This window comes from Anastrepha obliqua, chromosome 5 (assembly GCF_027943255.1).
Source record: "Anastrepha obliqua isolate idAnaObli1 chromosome 5, idAnaObli1_1.0, whole genome shotgun sequence".
NCBI lineage: Eukaryota > Metazoa > Arthropoda > Insecta > Diptera > Tephritidae > Anastrepha > Anastrepha obliqua.
The window spans coordinates 95,854,678-95,873,384 of record NC_072896.1 but is presented as its reverse complement, the minus strand read 5'-3'; the positions used below and the strand labels follow the sequence as shown (position 1 = coordinate 95,873,384).

Genomic DNA, 18,707 nt, shown 5'->3' with positions numbered 1-18,707 from the left:
TTTAGCCTTGTATATATTTTAGTTTCAAATTCGGTACCATATTTCACTATTGAACTTAAAAGTAGTTGTATATTTTGCTCAACAGAGTGCATGACATATTCACACAATTATCTTTCAACATTCAAACTACGCATTTCTGCTTCTCCCTAAGAGCGCATTTAAACAATACGACATTTATGAGGCAGAGGTCAGTAACTCCTACGAATATTCTCTGAGTACTTCCGTTAAACAACTCATTCAACTTACTCACGCTGATCCGATATAAAACGAGGTAGACTTGAGCCAAGGTGTACAGAATTCGGGCCCAACATCAGGCCGTTAGCCCGCGCTCAGCGATATGGAAGAAATGAGTTGATTTGCTGGCGCAGCCGGGGTTATAAAAGCGGTTTGTTTACGAAAATACTAAGATTGTGTTGGTGATATACGAAAAAAATCAACACAGTCTACGCTCACTTCAGTTCATTACTGTCTGAACAACGACTGCTCGGATGATTGTGTGAATATGTGAGAAATGAGAGGGCAGAATTTTGCTGTCGAGTCTCCAGTGACGTAACAGCGGAAGAAAATCTTACAATTTCGCTTCGGATGACGAAAGCTTGTAATGTAACGTCTTCGGGCTTGAGCTGCTTATGGTAAATGCTATCAAAATTTAAAAGCCGTGCCAAAATAGATGCTTCCATCCCTAAATAGGTCAAAGAACCGTCAAAAATTTCACATGTCAATACAATTTTTATGAAGTTGCCCAAAATGTGACTCTGACAACGTGAAGTTGGAATTTTCAATTTTTTAAGATATTCATATTCAAAAAGTTGTTTAAGAGAATGAGTAAAAATATTTGCGTTTATTTGGGTTAGGAAAAGATCCAGTGGTATCACAATGGGCCTATGAAAGGTCTAAGTGTGTCATTGCGACAGCCACCTCAACTACCTATCTGGGTAAGGGGCCGTCACCCGGTAGTGATAGGAGATGAAATCATGGGCGCTCCAATTTAGGGATATCTGTACGGGATGAATAAAATATTGATGCCTGATAGTGTTAGAGAAAATAATATTCTAGCCAAAAAGCAATAGCTATAGAATTCTATGAGAGAGCTCAAAAAGTTATAGAATATTTCAAAGCCCCAGTAAGTTTCTACTAATACTAGAAGATTGGTCTGGTGATAACAAATAAAAAACACCAGCATCTAAACAAAACTTACCTCTGTGGAATTTGTCACAATTAAAATTAGAAAAAACCGAGACAATGAAAGTTATATTGCTATCATTTGGGATGTAAGAAAGATGGGTATATCATATACAGCCTCTTTTGCTTAACCGTCAACCTGCACTTTCCCATGGCACACCCTGTTTCTACTAAGAGGACAACGACAACCGAGTAATTAGCGGTACAACTATGCGATCCTGCAATATTAGGATATGACCACATGCATGCCTCGTGCATAAAGTCTCTGGCAAGTTGAAATAGACGTTAGAAATAATAAACCTAATGTGATTAATAAAGGAGAATCAGCAGTAAAAAAACCTATTTTATATTTGAATCTCCTTTACAGCAGAAAGACGAGCATTAGAAATGTTATTAGAAGAGACAATGGGATTTCGAACTTTAACCGACAGTTTTTTCTATTCTCAATTCGGATAGATTGTTTAAATCAGTTTGTAATAACGAGTTTGCTGACAGGCAGGTAATAATGCTAAAATTTTTTAAATCATCTGCAGGCTTGTAGAGTTCAGCGTCAAAATAAAGTGTAAAATTTGTAAAAATTCTGCAAATTTTCATCAAACTTTCTATAAAGTGTTAGTTTCAAGTTGATAAAAAATCACACTGCTTTTTGAGAATTTTTTCGGACTCAGTCTTGTGCATTTTCTCTATTAACGCCTACTCCACATTTTTTTAAATGGAAGAAAACACCAAACTCCATCAGCATAATAAATTGTCAAAAATCAACGCGTTTTATGAACCACTTGAAACTTGCACTTTATTAAACAAAAATTCAATGATATATGAAACTGCATACCTTTTTTACATGCATACTGCATTTTGTTTTTAATTCTTGTAAAAAGTAATTTACCGAATTTTTACAAATTTTTTACACAGTTCGAAACTGTACATTGTTCTTGTTGTAGTATGAACTATATTTGAAACAAAAAACTTGAATTTACAAAAAAATAAATAAATAATCAAAGCCTTGACGATCGATATGGGTCGCAGGTGGATGTACATTAGAGCAATGGCATGTAAAAAAAACTATTGTATTTTACAATAGCTAACCGCCGGTATGTTTTTTTTTCAAATATGTTCACATTTAATACTCTATCCAACGATGTGTTCAGAAAATTTTTCTCCATCTTTTAAAAGTGCATGAGAATCACTCAAAGGAATTTATACGAAAGGGTTTTGAAAAAATTCTTTCCTTTATTGCACAAATAAAACTCAGTCGGACGCCGGAAAAGTAATTAAGGGGTAACACCACTGTACACGCGTAAAATAAACACGATTTTTAAAGAATTTTTTAGTATAGAAGGAAAGGGGAAACAATCACTCTGATTTGGGAAGTTATTACTTATATACTAAAATACAAAACTACAAAGTTTGATCGAAAAATTTTACAAAATGGCGGCATTGGAGACATTTTTGTAATGTGGTTTCTCTTGAAGGAGCTCCGCGGCACGCAGCACAGAGGGTGCAAATTTTAATCTGGAACAAAGAAACATTTTTTTTCTTAATCTAGATAAGAATAGCTAGAGAAACACGTATGGGATTTAAAAAATATTTATTTTTGTGGAATTAGCAAGCATTTGAAGGAAAAAACTCTATTTTGGACTAAAAAAACGGCACTTAAATAATTATAACAATCGTTTAAATTAATCTATCGAAAATCCCCTACGCTCTTCTCTTAAGAAGGTTATTATACAGACGTAGTGAAAAACCTGATTAAAAATATTTAAAATTGTTTGAGTTATGCTGCGTGCCAATTTCAGAAAACGTGTTTTGAGAAAAACGCGTTTAAAGTTTGGAAATTTGGAGAAATCGTTAGGTAGCAGTCACTAACGCTTGGTTAAAAGCTTAGAATATTTATGAAATAGACTTCGGTAGCGTATAAAACTTTTTAATCTGTATTTTAAAAGGTTCAAAGAATTTTTTAAGCTTATAAAAAAAAATTCAATTTTTTGAAATTTCTACAGTGGTGTTACCCCTTAAAAGGAATATTCCTTACTTGATTTTTAATAAAAACACCTATTCACACGAACCACCTAAAATTGATAGTTTAAGAGTTATAGAACGATAAGTAACTGGGTCGTTCTCAGATCATTTTTTGAGCTTTCCAATAAATCTAGTGTGACTATTTATTTATTTATTTTTCGCTAGAGAAAACTATTTTTGATACACATTTTATTCCTAAAAATTGGCCCATCCGAAAACGGGTAAGAGCGAAAAAATACTTTTGTTCATCCCATATATTGGAGGGGCACTCTAGTGGGTATGTCTGCAATTCTGAAGCCACCTCAAATCAATAGCTCCAGAAGGCAATTCTGAAGGCCTGAGAATCGGAAGCCACCTTAAAATATTGAATCGCTTCAGAAGGCAATTCTGAAGGCCTGAGAATCGGAAGACATCTTAAAATATTGAATTGCTCCAGAAGGCAATTCTGAAGGCCTGAGAATCAGAAGCCACCTTAAAATATTGAATTGCTCCAGCAGGTAAGAGGAATCAGTGTTGATGAGGCATCGCAAATCGATATGTAAATTCATACATCTAATACATACATATATACATACATGCACATATAGTTTTATTCGTAACAGAGTTTATTTGTAATAAAAAATTAGTTGCACAGTCCCGACATGTATGTACATACATACTACAAGCAGGCTCGTGATAAAGTGTAACAAAATTCAGCACATTTATTGCGCATCAAATGAATTTGATTTACATGTGAATCACAGTGACTGAAATGCAAAGCTTTTTAAATGAATAACGAAAGCAAAAAAATAAAGTAATAAATAAAATACAGTGAATAAAAAAATAAAAAATGTGCAAAAATTGGAATTACACGAGCATATTTCTGTTTTCAAGTCGTTGGCACGTGCTTATCATTTTTGAAATTGAAATGAAAAAATCTAATGATACAGTTGGCATATAAGTAAGGACACGAAAACAATTTTTTTTTTTGCTGAATCACTTTTTTTATACGAGTATTTTGATGGCTTTTGTTTCGAGTTCGTAAAGTTAATCTGAAATTTTTATTTTTTTTCTTACCTTTTTTTACATTTTTTTTATATTTTTTTTCTAATTTTTTTTCTATGGGTATTTTTTTTAGTAACTCCCTATATTCTATACTTGTAATAGAACTGCATAAATCATAAAACTATATTGTAAATTAGTGTTAATAAAAGCTGGCAGCTGAACCAATTCCACCACTCAAAATCATTTTTTTTTTGTTTAGTAAAAACGCTATTCCAAAACAAAACTGGATGATTTATTTTGCCCCACCTTTAAAAATATTACAGATTAGAGCTATTACCAGATCAAACCATCGTCGAAGTTATTATTATATTTCTAATAAGTATTTTTATCCATGAAACTAATATTAGTTTAAAGAAAAAGAAATGCATTATTTTTGCGTTAAATTTTTGCGCAAATAGTTTAAAAAGGTTTTACAGTCCATCTTTAGCTCCCGGTGAATGCTACCACTACTGACATGCCGGTCAACTTCGATTATTTCTGTGATTTTCTCAACATTATCGACATGTTCCTTAACATCAAAAATGCCTGAACGGAATCGGCGAGACCAAATTAGCTGTTCCAGTATCGCCCCCATTCACATTTTCAACAGCCAGGCCTGTATCAAAATACCGAGTTTTCTCTTTGTTGATACATTGCTAACACTCTGTAACTCACAACTGAATGGAACAAACAAAAAACAGCGAACAACTTTTTTAGTGTGAAATGTCGTCTTGACAACGAGCATAAATCTTAAACTGTTTCTACAACCATCTACCGAGAAAATAATGTATTTCTCTTTACCCAAACTAATATTAACAAAATATTTAAAATAATTTCATAAACAAGATTTCCCATGAAAAAACAAATTTAAATACAAAATAAAAATTAAAATTAAAATTTTTTTTAATTTTGATGCACGACAATCCATTTCGCAGTGAAATGATCAAAGTTTCCTCAAGTAGCCCTAAATAATACCTTCACAATTCCATCCTTTGAAATTCCAACACCAAAATGAGGAAAATCTCTGACACAGACTATTCGCTACAACGTCTGCGAAAATCAATATTTTTGAATAAAGTTTAGTCCACTTTTAGTGTTATTTGCCCCAATACAGATATTTTAGGCTCATGTTTATTGCCCAAAGTGGGTATTTGGTAGAGGACGAACTATTTTCATGCTATTTAAAATTTCGATACCCTACTATAGACTCTCCCCAATCGTCCGCAGTTTTTTAAGCGTTCCGGAGAGAGATCTGTATTCGAGCCCGTCTCTCCTGCGCGTTCCGAACCGGTCTACTCATAATCTTTGTCTTCTTAATTGGCGCGATAACCACTTACGCGATTTTGGCCGAGTCCACTCATAATAATTCACAAAATATAATATTAGACGGCAGACTAGCCACTTATTTCACTTATTTCTCAGATATTATATTTTGCTTGTTGTAGGACCAATATATTAATATAATATTATATATTTCTTGTTATTTTCCATCATTTTTATGAAGTCTGTCAAGCTTTGGCATTCGCTGAAATATCGCAATCACTTATTATAAATTTCAAACACTTTTTTAATTTAAAAAGGGACTTACGAGCATGAAATTAAACTAAAAAGTAGTCGACGCGCTGAACAGAGTGCCTGTTTTGTTTTTTTGTGTCGGGACAGACTAGCAAATACAGCACTCAGACACAATTAAGTCCATTGACCTACACTCGAGTTCCCTTTTTTATTTTCTTTAAATCTACCCGTCCTCCGAAGAAATCTAAATAGATCTTGTGGTGCCAAGGAGTCAGAGTGGTCGCTTCTGAACACAACAGCGCCAAAGACCTCAAGCCTGATTTAAGCGAATTTGAGCCGGGCAAGGCAGACGCAGAAAGTGGTCCGTTGTCTAATCATCCTCTCCACATGCTGGGCAGAGTGCACTGTTTGAGATACCAGTCTAACCTGCTGCCCACAGTCCCTACTGCTTAGTAACAGGAGGAACTGCGACAGTCGATCGGACATGACAGGTAACATCAGTTTTGTCTATCTGCAGCCTCTCTGAACCTACCCAACTCGCTTGTGGTTTAAAGTTACTAACTGTTCATATTTTCATGTTCGCAACTGTATATGTACAAATATATACAGGAGTGTTTACAGCATGAATGCTATATCACTTGATTTTTTATAAAAAGTGTCGAAAATTATTTGCATTTAAGAAAAAATCATGAATAGCGTTTCATATTTGCAATGTCGTTCACTTTCAAATCAGACCTTGAACTCATGTTTAAGCGAACACTCAGTGCTTATAAGGGTTTCCATCCAAGCTGAAATATATTTTTTATGGCATTTTTTTTAATCAAATATTATATTCGATGTGTATTTTTGTCTCGATATGAACTGTGTATGAACGTGAAAGGAAAAATATGTTCATGCCTTCCAGAGCACAATGGAGAGACCCAGAATCCTTTTTAAGCGATTTGATTTTTAATCTTCTCTGTCACCGTCCTGCGTGGCATGTCACTAGGTTTAGATACTTTGGCTCGTCGTTATTGAATGGTGCTGATGACCTCAATGATATAAGTGTCAGCCACTTAAACCAGAATGGTTTAACGAGGAGTAGCAGGTAATCTACTACTGTGGTTTCAAAATGGATAGCCAACGGTTCAAGCAAGTTGGTTTAAAGACCGACTGCCACTTCTACCTGCCCTACCATACCATGTGCAGTGCTACCTCTCTTAATGGGCATCTCTATTAAACTTAGACTTCTCCTGAGCGAACATTTTTTCCTATAACAAGTCTTAGGAATCGGAACAAATTCCACTTTCTTGAGCGGACACCTCACTTGGGCGGAAAAAAGTTGTCTGATGATGAGTTTCCACCCATAAGAGACTTCACTGCATTAGCAATATGAAAGAAAATTAGAGGTTTCTGAAGCCACAATATTTCTGCAACCAAAACATATTTTCCTTATTCTATGAATTTCTCGAAATGGTTCACTTGATTTTTCTCTTGTACTCAGGTTTTCCCCAAAACGAAGGAACTACTCGCAAAACACCTTCAATATTTCAAACATCCTTCACGGAAAAATCAAACTAAAAGCTTAGCTCATCTACCCGCATCTATGTGTTTGTATATATTTATATCATGGAATAAATAAAAATAAAAATGTAAACAATTAAAGCGCTCCACGCTCAGCACAAAAAGCGATAAAGGCTGCTCAGTCAATGCGCCAAATGGCCAAAAGGAGCGCAATGCATAAATGATCTTCACTTTTCTACAATTTTGCGACTTTATGACTTTCGGCTGCAACTTTTAATAGCAGACTGGCACCCAGTACAACGGCATACATAAAGACATATTTGATTCAGATTACAAACACCTCTCTCTTCATATGGAATGTAATAATGAAAACTTGGAAGAAAAAAGTTGTTGGTGGCTGCTTACCGGAACCCACATCCGTATTCGCTTTATAAACATCGTCGGCGTCGTCAGCATTACCGCGCGTCATTAGCATCACCGCCAGCAACATAAAATGAGCAACATGGCCATTAGCTGGGTGGTGGTCATTTGGTTACATTTTGCCCTACGCCCAACTAATTTTGCGGTTTATGTATAACTCATAAACGTGCAGCGTACAAATTCAGAGATTTTATGATGATTTTGGTGTGCCGCGATATGCCGTCGTTGACTGCTACACTTTACTTCCTTTTTAGAGGGCTTGAGATAAAATGAAGGGTGTGCAATAAAAATAGCGAATTTCATTTAAAAAGGTGTAAGTAATAAATGTTTTATACGAAAATGAGTATCCTCGCCCACTTGGAAAGTGAATTTAATAAAGCAGCTCTTGAAATGTGAAATGCAGGTCGGGTATTTGCTATTAATTTTGCGGAGACAAGTAGTGATGCTTAAAAGCTAGAAGAAAAAATTGATGAGAAAATAAAAAGCTGAGTACGCAGCGCCACTATAGAAAATCTATATGCAGCTACGCGCGTTTGACGTTTTTTTCGAATAACTTTTACTGTCGCAGGTTGTAATATAAGAAAAAATAAAATTTAAGCAGAGTACTTACTCAAAATTACGTGAGATATGTGGAGTGACCTGTAATAAAACAAATTGTTATTTAATAATGTTTCGAAAATTTTAAGTAACTATATTTACAAAATTATTTTAATACAAATGGTAGTGTATTATTAGAACTTTACTCGTAAAGCCAAAGCTTTACATCCCATAAAATATTTCAGATTTAAAATTTTGTATTCACTTTGAAATATGTATGTAAAAACAAAGTATGATATATTATACTGAAAAGTATTATAATAATAATAAATTTAATGAAAAATGTTTTGATGCTAAGCGATTTATGAAAACTACAAAGATTGTTGTTAAATTTAATTTAATTTAAATTTAACAATAAAAAAAAATAATTTAAAAAGTTGTAATTAAGTTTCAATTTTGTTTTTAATTTTCTATTTAATTACTTTTCTGTTGCGTGTACTATATTATTTAAAAACTATTTTTGAAAATTTAAAAATTAAATTAAAATTTGAAATAAAAAAAAATATTCATAGTTCTACAATATTTCATTTTTTTTATTGCTTTTATTATATTTTATGACAAAACTTTCTTAAACAAATAAATTTATTTTTCTTTTTGATTCTCTATTTAATTCCTTTTCTGCTGCTTTTACTTTATTATTTAAAAAAATATTTTAAATTTTGAATGAAAACTTGAAATTTAAAAAATTATTTATAATTCCATTTAATGCCTTTTTTGTTGCTTTTATTTCAATATTTAAAAAATCGTCTTTAAATAAAATTTTTACACATCGAAGGTTTTTTAAAATAAAATTTTCTTAAAATAATTAATGTAATTTTATGTAATTTGTTCTAATTTATGTAAATTCTGAAAAAATTATAAAATTTAAAAATCAAAAAACAAAAAATATTCTCAAAAATTTATAAAAGAATAAAAAACTCAAGGCAAAAATTCTCAAAAAAAAAAAATATTTACATTCTAAAATATTTTAACAATTAAAACAAAATTCGAAAATCAACAGAATTTATTCTCGAAAAAGAATAAAACTATGAAAAAACAATTAAGTTTTTTTCAAAAATTCTTATGAACCTATTTAAAATTCTGTAAAATTAGTAAAAGAAAAACTTTAAAAATCACAAAAAAAAAAACAATTTCGAAAATTCAGAAAAGATTGAGAAATTTAAATTCTTTGACAAATTCTCGAAAAAATTCCTTATCAAGCTCTGAAACAATTTATGAAAACAAGAAAATTTAAAACTTAAGCCAAAATTATTCAGAAAGGAATAAAATATAATTAGTAAACAAATTTTAATTAGTTTGAAAAATTCTCAATAAACAAATTTTTAAATTCTCAAAAACGTTGTAAAATTAAAAATTGCAACATGAAAAAAGAAATATTTTCGAAAGCTCAGAAAAGAATAAAAAATAAGAAACAAATTAAAATCTACAAAAAATTCTGAAATTGAATTCGGAAAAAATTTACAAAATTTAAATATTTAAGGATCAAAACAAATATTCTGGAAAATTCAGAAAGGAATAAAGAAATGAAAATCAAAATCAAATCAAAATTTAATAATCCAAAAAAATATTCTCGAAAATTTAGAAAAGAATAAAGAAATGAAAAAATATATAAAATTATATTAAAAAAAAATTTTATTGAAAAATATGAAATAAAATTTTTGTACATTTTTAGAAAATTGATAAAATTAAAAATTGTGTATCAAAAAAGAAAATATTTTTGAGCATTCAGAAAAGAGTAAAAAATAAGAAACAAATTAAATTCTTTAAAAAATTTATTATTTTTTTAAAATTCTGAAAATATTTACAAAATTTAATGATCAAAAAAAATATTCTCGAAAATTCAGAAAGAAAAATATGTTTGCAACTTCAGAAAAGAATACAAAATAAGAAACAAATTAAATTCTTTAAAAAATTTATTATTTTTTTTTAATTCTGAAAAAATTTACAAAATTTAATGATCAAAAAAAATATTCTTGAAAATTCAGAAGAGAATAAAATGTTTACTAAAAAAAAAACAACAACAAAATTCTATTAAAAAATTTCAGTTTAAAATGGTTTTTTAATATTCTTTTTATGTAATTTCTGTCATTCTCTTGTTTTTTTTTTTTTTGCTTTGAATTATTAAAAATTTATATATTGTAAAATATATAATTTTCTTCAAACAATCAACTTAAATATTTTGTTTAAATTTTCTTTTTATATAATTATTTGGTGTTGTTTTTTATTGTTTAAATTAAAAACAATAAAAGCTATTTTATATCAAAACTTTCCTATAGACGCAAGTTTTTGTTGTTTTTTATTTTATTATTTAAAAAATAGTACTGAAATAAATTTTTTTCACGCAATTCAGCTTGCATTTTATAACAAACTTTTCCAAAAAATGTTATTTAAAATTTTCTATTTAACTACTTTTTTGTTGTTTTTTTAATTTAAAAAGTTTACAATAGAAATATTTTATAAAAGAACGTTTAAACCATTTTTTAAATTTTCTATTTAACTAGCTTTCTGTTGGTTTTTATTTCATTATTTAAAAAATAACTTTTAAATGAAATTTTTACACACAAAAATCTATTTTATAAAAAAAAGTTTAAAATATTTAAAAGATAAATTTATTACTTAAGATTATTAAATAAAATGTTTACCCAATAAAAGCTATTTTATAAAAACAATTTTTACGAAAAAAAAAATTGAATTTTTTTTTATATCCTATTTTATTACTTTTTGCCACAAATGGACAAGGAATTCGACTCTCAGTTCAACCAGAGAATGTTAATGCAATGAGAAGGAACAAATGTTACTGTAAGCTTTTTTTAGTACAATTGAGATCTGAAAGATTTGTAATAAGGTCATTTAGCACACCGAGTTTATAGACACCTCACTGACTTTTGCCCACACAAAAATTAGAAACACCACACATCTTTCACCTCAACACACAACACATTTCTCACCTCGACATTAAACCAATTAAATTTGTACTATTTTCGTATTTTTGAAATAATAAGCGAATACGTAAAATTTATTACATAATTTTTTTTTCAATTACATTAAAAAAAAAAAAACGATTTTAAAAAATAAAATTTATAAAAAAAAGTTTGCACCGGGAATTGAACTCGAGTCTAACATGTGGCGAGGAAAAATAGGCGGTGCGTTTATTTCTTCGACTGTTTATTTTTTGACCATTTTGTTACTTTTGAAATGATAAGCGGATACATAAAATTTATTACAAATTTTTTTACGATTACATTAAAAAAATAAAAATTAAAAACGAAAAAAAAAATTCCACCGAGAATTGATGGCGAGTCACGTGGGGAGGATAAATACATTAAACTAATTAAATTTTTACTAATATATTTTCGTATTTTTTTAAATAATAAGCGAATACGTAAAATTTATTACATAATTTTTTTTAATTACATAAAAAAAAAACGAATTTAAAAAAAAAATTAATAAAAAAAGGTTTGCACTGGGAATTGAAATCGAGTCTAACATGTGGCGAGGAAAAATAGGCGGTGCATTTATTTCTTCGACTGCTTATTTTTTTACCATTTTGTTACTTTTGAAATGATAAGCGGATACATAAAATTTATTAAAAAATTTTTACGATTACATTAAAAAAAACACATTTAAAAAAAAAAAAAAAAAAAAATTGGCGCCGAGAATTGATGCCGAGTCACATGGGGAGGATAAATACACAGTGCGTTTATTTCTGCGCCTGCGTTGTGAACCAAGGTTTTGTACATGCGCGCGACGCGAATTAATTTTAATAAAGTTCTGAAAGTAATTCATGAAGTTTTTCATTACATACATTCATAAATGAACGTATACTTTATATGTACATAAATGATGGTATATGACAATATACATACATAATATGTATGTACATGTCAATAGGAGGTATTTGCATTAAGAAAAAAAAACGGTTTAAGATAAATCAACACTTATTTTATATTGTATGTCAATTTATAGTTTATGTATTCGACAGCATTTACATACATATGTAGGTATGTACATTTGTATATGAAAAACAATAATGCACAAGCGCAAGAACATCATCTTCCTTTCATACATATGTACATATGCATGTATGCCCAAATAACCTTGACTTATGTATGTACACAAGTCACAGCACTTCACATTCTTACAAGACAAATACACATACGCACTAGCGAGTTTCTTCCTAACAAGTGCAAAAACAATTCTGCTCTATGTTTGTATTATGTCCTAGCATATATACATACATACATATATACCTACTTGCCTTCTAAACTTCCTACAAAATAATTGTATTCATATGTTACTACATCCATGCACGTTCATACATTCATGCATATGTATATGCGCGAGCACAGCGCTCCCTTCTTGCTTCCGTGTACTTTTGTCTTTCACCAGTCGATATTCCTAATATTGTACTTACAAAAACACGATATGTACTTTGATAGACGCAAAAGCAACAGCAAGCGCAACGCCATGGCCGCTTTGCCACTGCACATTCTAAAATGTTCTAGAACACAACAAAAACACATACCTCACATGCGCATGTCGCCCAAAGCTAAAATCTAAGCCTAGCGACTACAAAAACAAAATACATTCGTAGACGCAGTCGCAGCGGCCATGATTCTATCAGCGACGGCGCTGAACAATTTAGAACAAAACAAAAAGTTCATTCATAAGTTAGAGCTCATATTTCAATTTCATTCATAAAACGAGCCGCCCATATGCCAATTTTCGCAACCATTCGAAAATAGTCAATATTGGAATATTTCGCGTGGAATTATTTGCCAATATTTGATAAATCTTAAATTTTTGTCATGTCGAGTGGCCGCGGCTCCGTATGTATGTTTGCACCCTTATATGTATGTAAATATGTCTTCTAACTGTGCGACAGTCGCGAGTTAATGCGACTTCCAGCGAATCACACATTGCTGTCCGCAAAGCCGCATGTATGTACCTTATGATCAGAAAGTACCGGGAATGTTTAAATTAAACAAAACAGAGTTAAATTTAAGGCAAATTTATATTATCTTCTTCAAAATATGACCCGTCTGAAGCAACACACATGTGCCAACGTTTAACCCAGTCCTCCAAACACCCCCGGCAGGCCGATTTGTATTCTCTTTGATCAGTGCGATGGCGCGTTATCATCATGCAAAATCTGAGAATTGTTTGCTCACATTTCCGGCGGTTTGCAACACACAGCATCTCTCTAAGGTTTCAAAACGGATAAATAATATTCTCTATTGACTGTCTGGCCCGATGGAAGGTACTCATGGTGGACTATGCCTTGGCAATCGAAGGAAGCAGTCAACATCACCTTCCCGGTTCTCTTTGCTCATAGGGTATACATATCCCATGTGTCAAGTGTGCGCAGAAGCTTGTGTTCTGGGTTTTGTTAGAATGGTGGTGGTTTGTGCATATATTTAAACACATATGTGAGTATGCGCGTTAGGCTTCCTGGATGGATATTAGAATATTTTCTCATCAATATGTGTATGTAAGTAGTTCAGATTTGACTGAAGAAATTAAATATAGGAATGCATATTCATATGATTGACTTTATGGCTGTTTTACATATAAATCAATTCAAATGAATAATGTTATATAGAAAATAAATTTCTAAATAACTGGTATTAGAAAAACCTGAATACACTATTTTAAATAAATTTCAATTAAACCAAATATAAAAAATGAAATAAAAATATCGAATAAAAAACTGTGCACAGGATTTGAACCTGAGTCAAATATGAGACGATGTACTGCATATACGACACGTCTTTCACGATTGCGCTAATCTACAATTATTAATGATCTTTTCTAAATCACTCATTTATTCGATTCGCAGTTTTATATGTACATATTCTGCGTTAGTTGAAAGTTTGTATGCGTAATTATATGAATATGCATCTGTGTATGCGCGTTTGGCTTTCTGGACGGATATTAGAATGATATTTTCTCATCAATATAATTTGGATTTGATGAAATAGATTATAGACATATGTACATATTTTCTGTTTTGATTGATTTATATAAAAATCAGGTCATATCCAGTATGAACTATTTTATACCGAAAAGAAATTTCCATTTATAAAATACAAAAAACAGTATTTTAAAGAAATTTTAATTAAAATAAACTCAAAAATTTTACCAAACTTTCCTGGTTTGAATTGTAAAAAAAAAAAATGTGCAAGAAAAAAAATATGACTTCAGGATTTGAACCTGAATTATATACGTGCCAAAAAACAAAACGAATAATTCCGCCGACTTTAGCTTCTGCACCACAAACTAACTACCGCGCGGTCTTCTTAACCCTAGAAGGGTACGGTTAAATTGTAGGCGCTTATAGGTACCGATGAGTAAATTTTACTCACTCCAGAATTTTTACCTTATTATCTGATTTATTTTGTAAAATAGTAGTTTTAAATGAAAAAAATTTAAAGCCAGCACATAATATAAGTGTAATTTTTTATTAAAATATGTAAAATAAGCAAAAATAAAACTTCATTATTGATTTTTGACGATTATGAATACATAAAAATTGATTTTCAAGCACATTCAGGCCACTTTTTTTGTGCATGTTCACCGCAAATAGCTAATCCACAATTGCAATAAGTGGTGGTGTATCTACGTTTGGTATAACTACAAAAATTACAGTACTTTCTTGGCCCCTTTTGGTCTTCTCCGGCACTATGGGCCTCTTGGCTTGCGCCTACAATGTTCTGAATGGATTTTTTCAACGCCAGGCTCATGTTTGTATTAGTTGCTAATCTTTTACTTTGAAATCCTTCCGTTAACTCCTTGTGTAGAGATAACATAAAATTAAGTCGGGATTCTGGCTTTTGCCCACGGCTACACATGTTGTGCGCGTAAATGATGTATGCGTTTATTGCAGCTATGTTCGTCATATTTTGGAAAAATGCTAGAGGCCACCTTCTGGTTTTCCTGCCATGGTTAATGTTTTGGCATATCTGGTCAAAACTGTCAACTCCTCCTTTTGTTGAGTTGTACACATGCACTATTTCTGGTTTTCCAGTGGTCTCATGAATACTACCCGTACTGTGCATACTAGACGCCAATAATACAAGTTTATTATTATTGGGCTTGTATGATACAACTGTCAAATCCTCATGAAATATAAGCAATGAAGTGGATGCGGCTCGAAACTTTATATCTGTAGCTTCAATAGGCAATTGTGGTTTATTTTTTTTTATTGTGCCAACAGTTGTTATTTTGTATTCATGACGGAGACGTTGAATCAGTGGTACACTCGTAAACCAATTGTCTATCGTGACATTTCGACTCGTGCCCTTTACATTTTTCAGCAGTTCAAGAACATAATATTCCCCAGCAGCCATTGCAGGAGGAACACTTACTTTTCCAAGGTAAACAATGGCATCCAACATATACTTTGTTCCGCTATCACAAGACATGACAATTTTGATGCCATACTTGTTGGGTTTAGAGGGAATATACATCCTAAATGGACATTTGCCTCTAAATCCAACTAGTTGCTCATCAATGGTTATATAGCTTCCAGTCTTATAGTTCACTCTGCAATTGTTTAGAAGTTTGTCCCAGATAGAAGAAACTGGAGCTAGTTTGGTCATTTCTCTTCTAGCAGTTCTTGTTTCTTTGTCATCGAACCTTAGACAATTTAGGATAAATTTGAACCTTCTCTCAGGCATGGTTGCCTTGTACCTTTCCCCACAATAGGTAGTGTCAAACATCATATGTGTTGTCAAGTGATTATCTTTGAGAGCAGCGGACAAGACTAACAAACCAAGATATGCTTCAAGTTCGTCCATTTCCAAATTTGACAAAACCGCGTGAGATTTATCGTTATAGTTCTCCCTTTGAATGTTTATTTCTTTATTTGTATAAACCAAAATCTCTTCCAATATGTCTGCGGTAAAAAACAGTTTGAAGCAGCTGGCAGGATTCTAGTTCAAATATTGCATCCAAAATATTTTGTTCTGATAGCCCGCGACCTGCCATTTGTATGCTCTGTAGTTTTCTTTACGGTAGCATAATACAAAACATAAACATAGTTGTCATAATTCAGCATAAAATATATTTTTTAGACACGTAGTAAGTTACTGAGAAATAAATCTGACTCACACAATTTAATACGTAAAGGGTACCGATGAGTAAATTTTACTCACTAACTTTTTTTAAATTGTCCACAAGCGCGATAAATCAAACAACACCATTCAATGCTTGCGGCAGCCGACTAATGACAGAGTGGGTCAAGCACTGCTAGTGGCTTGACTTTAAGTGTGGCCAACCTGCAGATTTACGAACAAATCTATTCCTTATGTGAGTAAATTTTACTCACAGTACCTTTCTAGGGTTAATCGCAATTTTATTCGCTTCGATTTCCTTAGTAGTGTGCCGAAAAATCTTATGAACGTCCTCAATAGTATGGTAAACGCAGAAAATATCTGAATTCTTGGCCTAGCGTGGTAAGTAAATATAGAAACCCTCCACTCGCGTCACTCGCGTGGTAAATATCTGCAATTCCGACCTCTTCAGGAAAGTTGAATTTGAAATGACCTTATTATGAATCTATAAATTAGAACTCGAAAAAAGCTCATTTAACATTTGTTCCTTCTCATTGCATTAACATTCTCTGGTTCAACTCAGTTCGTCTTGAGAATTGGAGAGTCAACTTAAAATCCATTAAAAATTTCTTCCGAATTGATTAACACAAAAGCGAACTAATAATTAAGAGATTAAAAATATCAGAAACGCCAATACCAAATTAAAAAAAATCACAATACACATATTTTTTAGAAATTTCCCGTTCTATTACGAGTATTATTTTTATTTTACATTTTCTAACCACCGAAGGCCCCAGTGGCCAATGTGCTAATTCAGTTAGGGTTATATTGTATATATCCCCTATAAATCAAAATAATAAGAATATAAGCGAGCAAGCAATTTAAAATTACTATAAAATTCTGTTTCAAAAATAAAATATTCGCCAAAATGTATTACTTTTGTGCTCGATACCCTCTCCTATTTCACTTGCAATGTTTTGAAATATTTCTTCCTGAATCATTTCGGCTACCCTCACCGCCCATAATTCACAGTCAAACCCTTCATTTTGGCCCCAAAAATAATCTACATACCTATATTTTATAGTCATAATAACCATAAAACATTAACGCATTTAATTTCTTTCTTGTGGTTGCCTTTTTTGGACTGCACGTACGAAACGCCATAAGTGTGTATGTTTCGCTCCTCATTTATGTGGCAATTTACGATCCCAACCCTTGCGCACATACCATTCCTCTTGGCTGAATATCCCTTTCTTGCCATTTAGCGTTCAAAGGATACTTAAATATAGTAATTGGAGGACAGACATTTATTCATGTATCAAAACAATGCCCGGCAAGAAAATTCACTGTAACTCAAGTAAGCTTAGAAGAAATGGCCAGAAAGTGTCAGAATTTGACCTACTGCGAAGAGTTGATTATTGTTGAAAAAAAGCACGCAACTAATGGTATTTTTTTTGTCTTTTTAATCATTTTTTATCAAATTACATTGCGAAAACGTTTGCACATAGAAATAGGCAGAAATGAGCTTCCCGAATTTGAGAAAAGCAGACGCCAAGCCAAGAAAAGGAATAGGAAAATGAGTAACAAATAAAATTCTCAGTAAAAAAATATTGAAACAATTTTTAAAACTAAAAAATTTTAACCAGAGGAAAGAATGTTCTCGGATATGCTGAAAAGATTACAAAAATCAAAAAAAAAATAATTTTTATAAAATTCTCAATAAAAAAATTTTTTTAAATCTAAAAAATTTAGAAATCAAAAAAAAATACGTTAAAATAAACTAAATTCTTTTAGAAATTCTCAATAAAAAATTTTTTTTAAAAATACTGAAAAAATCTAAAAATTTTAAAATCAAGAAAATGGTTTTTCGAAAATCAAAAAAATTAAAAAAGTGTATATAAAAAAAATATATTTCCGGAAATTCAAAAAAATTAAAAAAATTAAGAAAAATGTTAAACTCTTTGAAACATTTCATAATTTCGAAAGAATAAAAATATGAAGGAAAAGATTAAAGTCTTTGAAAAATTCTCAGAAAAGCGAATTTCTAAAACTCTGAAAATCTTAAAATCAGGAACAACTAATCTTAGAAAATCGGAAAAGAATAAAAAAATTAAATTCTTTGCAAAATCCTCAAGAGAATTAAAAAAAAAATTAATTTAAAATCAAAATAATAATTATTTTCGAGAATTCAGAAAAGAAAGGAAACGTTAAGAAAATATTAAATTCTTTGAAAAATTCTCTATAAAAACATTTTCAAAATTCTGAATAAAATTAAAAAATATAAAAATCAAAACAAAAATATTTTCAAAAATTCAGAAAACAATAAAAGACAAGGCAAAAATTTGATTTTCTGAAAAATTCTCAAAAAAATATTTGCATTCTAAGATATTATAA

The 18,707-nt window shown here is 31.0% G+C and overlaps 1 protein-coding gene and 1 long non-coding RNA gene across 4 annotated transcripts in view; one reads left to right on the top strand and one right to left on the bottom strand.

The window, feature by feature from the left end:
• Positions 1-18,707, bottom strand: part of LOC129247325 (uncharacterized) — a 242,798-nt gene that overhangs the window by 130,387 nt on the left and 93,704 nt on the right. For all 3 annotated transcript variants that reach the window (XM_054886411.1, XM_054886413.1, XM_054886412.1), the window contains one exon: positions 8,273-8,301. The gene's annotated coding sequence lies outside the window, so the exon portion shown is untranslated. The remainder of the gene's footprint in view (positions 1-8,272; positions 8,302-18,707) is intronic.
• Positions 1-18,707, top strand: part of LOC129247326 (uncharacterized) — a 79,660-nt gene that overhangs the window by 4,253 nt on the left and 56,700 nt on the right. The gene's annotated exons all lie outside the window — the stretch shown is intronic.